We start from the raw sequence: 3,705 nt of genomic DNA on the forward strand, positions 1-3,705 counted from the left end.
GGCATTGCCATCCATGAAACTTAAAACCTTATGACCAGCGGCTACATTGATCAATGCCTCGGCTACCGGCATTGGGTACACATCCTTTGGAGTGGCTCTGTTGAGATCCCGAAAATCTATGGCGACGCGCCACCGGCCGTCCTTTTTCTCTACAGGTACGATATTAGATATCCACTCAGCATACCTGCATGGCCTGATGAACCCGGCGCTCAACATCTTCTCGATCTCTTTCTTGACTTCTTCTAAAATTTCGGCCTTCATCTGTCGTGCTCGCTGCTGGAACGGCCGAAATCCTTTCTTAAGAGGGAGCCGATGCTCAATGATGCTCCTGTCTAACCCGGGCATTTCTGTGTAATCCCAGGCAAAACAATCTGGGTATTCTTTCAACAAAGCTATCATCAGGCCCCTCAGATGCGGATCCAACTTTTTGCTGATAAATGTTGGTCGTGGCTTATCCCCAGGACCAATGTCAATCTCTTCTAGCTCATCAGCCGATGTAAACCCATACCCTAGCTTTCCGTCGCCTGCTAGATCGATGCTGAACACAGGCAAAACGTATGGCGAGGATAATTTTGGCCGATTGCTGGAATCGGCCTCCTTTTTGATTGCATTGCTCAATGAAGGTTTACAACTTATCTGTGCTCCACTACGGGTGGGAGTCTCCCTGCTACGACTACGTGGTATGCTTGAGGTGAGATCATTGCTTTTTATCTTTTGGGGCCGATCGCAGGGATCAGCCTTGCCACGTACGTCGGTTGACGTTGCTCTTGCTACTCTGTCAGGCCGGTGGATAAGACCAGTCTCACCTCATTTTTTGTAACCTCGATTCGATCACAGCCATCCAAACTGACTCCAGAGAGCGGCTCTTGGTCTTCCGAGTCCCAAATATTCATGCCAGCTATGGAGACCTCGATTGAGTCGTCTGCATGAACGACCTCCACTTCATCTCCATCCCATTGTATCAGGCACTAGTGCATTGTAGATGGAATGCAGCAGTTGGCGTGAATCCAATCCCTCCCTAGCAGGACAGCGTAGGTGCTTTTGCTGTTGACGATAAAGAATGCTGTTGGGATGGTTTTTCGGCCTACGGTTAGATCCACGTTCAGAACGCCTTGCGTCTCTGATGCTTGGCCGTTGAAGTTGTTTAGTGTGACGTTGGTTTTGATCAGATCTGCACTAGAGAGTCCCATACGCCGTAGCATGGAGTATGGCATTATATTGACTATCGCTCCTGTGTCAACCAACATCTTGCCGACAGGCTACCCATTGATATAACCTTTTAGGTACAAGGCCTTCAAATGTTTGTAGCCCTTCTCTCGTGGCTTTTCAAAGATAACTGGCCGTGGACCGCAGTCAAACTGTGCTATCGGCACTTCTTCAGTTCCTGGAGCTCGAAACTCCAACGGAAGTATGAACACCATATTTGTGCCAGCCGATGTACTCACATCGGCTTTTACCTGCTTGGGGCGCCACTCTTTCTTCTGTGGACGACTCTCCTCGTCCAAAGTTTGCTGAATCTTCTCGGCCAGATCGGGCCGAGCTTTCCTCAACGTGTGTAGGTATTGCGCCTCGGCTTGCTCCAAGCTACGTAGCCGCTGAACCCTACGCTTCTGGGAGTGGCTGAGTCCATCAGGACACCACCTTTGCCGGTGGTATCTATCCTCTTCTTCATCTTCTCACTCCTCAAAGTCTTCATCTTGAGAGGACTCAGCTCGTTTGTTCTATGGTGGGAGAGGCCCTAGACGCTTGAAAACTGAAACTTCTCTTGCGTCCTTCTTCTGCTGTCTACACTCTGGGCAGTTGTCGATTGTAGGCAATCAGCTCATTCCTGAATCCCAGCAGTGCTTAAAGAAAGGACAGTCCCAGTGTCTATCCATGTCTTCCTGCTCTCTCGACTTCCCCTTAGCGCGGTGCTCATATCCTTCGTCGTCTTTATTATACCGACGATATCTTCTATTGTCCACGTCAGACCGACGATATCTTTCGTCTTCTCTGTCGTACCGCCGACGATGGTCATACTGACGCTCATACTTGTTAAGGAGATGCGCGGAGAATGGTCGTTGATATCGCAAGCTTCTCACTTGTTCCTCGGTGAGGTACCGTCTGTCATCATATCGGGGCCGGTTACGTGGGTCGGCCTCCTCCTTTTCCTTGCCACGGGAGTGACTGCTTTCTTCTTTATCTTTGCCATGGTGGTGTACAGGCCCTGCCATGTTAACATCAAATGAGAAATGTAGCTGATGCCTCATGGAGTGATTGATTCCCACCATGTTGACGCCAGGAAACGGGTGCGTGTCCACTTTCATGGCAAACTGGCCGAGGATCAAACGGCCTTGTTCTATCGCCGTTTGGATCTGCCGACGCAACTCTTTGCAGTCATTGGTGATATGGGTGAACGAATGATGCCACTTGCAGTACGGCCTCCCATTCATCTCTTGCGCCGTAGGGATTTTATGGCCTTCGGGTAACTTCAGCTATTTTTCCTTAAGCAATAAATCGAATATCTGCTCAGCCTTGCTTACGTCGAAGTCGAACCCCTTTGGAGGCCCTTGTGGCTTCACCCATTTGCAGGACACGGGTACTGCCCCCCGAGCCCATTCAGCCACGGATACTTCCCGGTCTCCTGGAGAATCCTCAACTTCTTCTGTCTCGATCAGGCCTATCGGGCGCTTGAACTTGTCTTGGTACAGTTCTGGGTGGCGCTACTCATACGACTTAATTTCTGGACCATGTGCGCCAGTGAACTGTACTCCACGTGGAAAGCCAGATCCTTGATCGGCGCTGCGAGGCCCAACACTGCCAGCTCGACTGCTTCCTTCTCATTTAGACGAGCCGAATAACATCGGTTCTTAACAGTCCTGAAACGCTGGATGTACTCCGACACTATTACTCCACGTCTTTGCCGTACCTGTGCCAGATCGGCAATGCCAGCCTCGGTAGCCTCTGAGTGATATTGGATATGAAACTGCTCTTCCAGTTGCTTCCACGTCCGGACTGAGTTTGGTGGCAACGAGGTGTACCACCCAAAAGCCGATCCCGTGAGAGATTGCGCAAAAAACCTCACACGTAATGGATCTGATGCTGAAATCATGCCCAACTGTGCCAAATATCGGCTCACGTGCTCGATCGAGCTAGACCCTTCTGATCCATTGAACTTTGAGAATTCCGGGAGCCGATACTTGGGTGGTAGTGGGATCAGATAGTACTCGTCAGGGTACGGCTTGGAATAGCCGATTATTTTCCTCTTTGGCAGGATGCCGAACTGGTCTCTCAAGATTGTACTGATCTGTTCCACGGTATGAGCTGCAGGGACCGAGGTTTCATGACTCGTTCCGGTGGCATACTTAGCTAGCCACGCCTGTTTATCGGCGTCTGATCCAGAAATCCCTGCTGGTGCAATCTGGTTCGTGCGCGCCAAGCTATTGCAGTCCGGCACGTATGTGCACACGTATCCATGCAGGATCTCTTTAGGTGGCTCATAGAGGAATTGGCAATCGCCAGGATCGCCTCCAACCTTGTAGACGACGTACGCCGGTGAACCCTGCAGCTCTGGAGCTGTAAGCGCGAACGACAGCGGCGGTCTGGTCTGGAACGGTATTTCTCCCTGGTGAGTTCCTAGGGCAGGTCCTGACGGAGAGTACTGATGCTTCATGATTTCCTGAACCACGCGAACCGCAATGCGCTCGAAGGAGTTCAACAGGCTCT

Source organism: Lolium rigidum, chromosome 6 (assembly GCF_022539505.1).
Source record: "Lolium rigidum isolate FL_2022 chromosome 6, APGP_CSIRO_Lrig_0.1, whole genome shotgun sequence".
In the NCBI taxonomy this organism is placed as follows: domain Eukaryota; kingdom Viridiplantae; phylum Streptophyta; class Magnoliopsida; order Poales; family Poaceae; genus Lolium; species Lolium rigidum.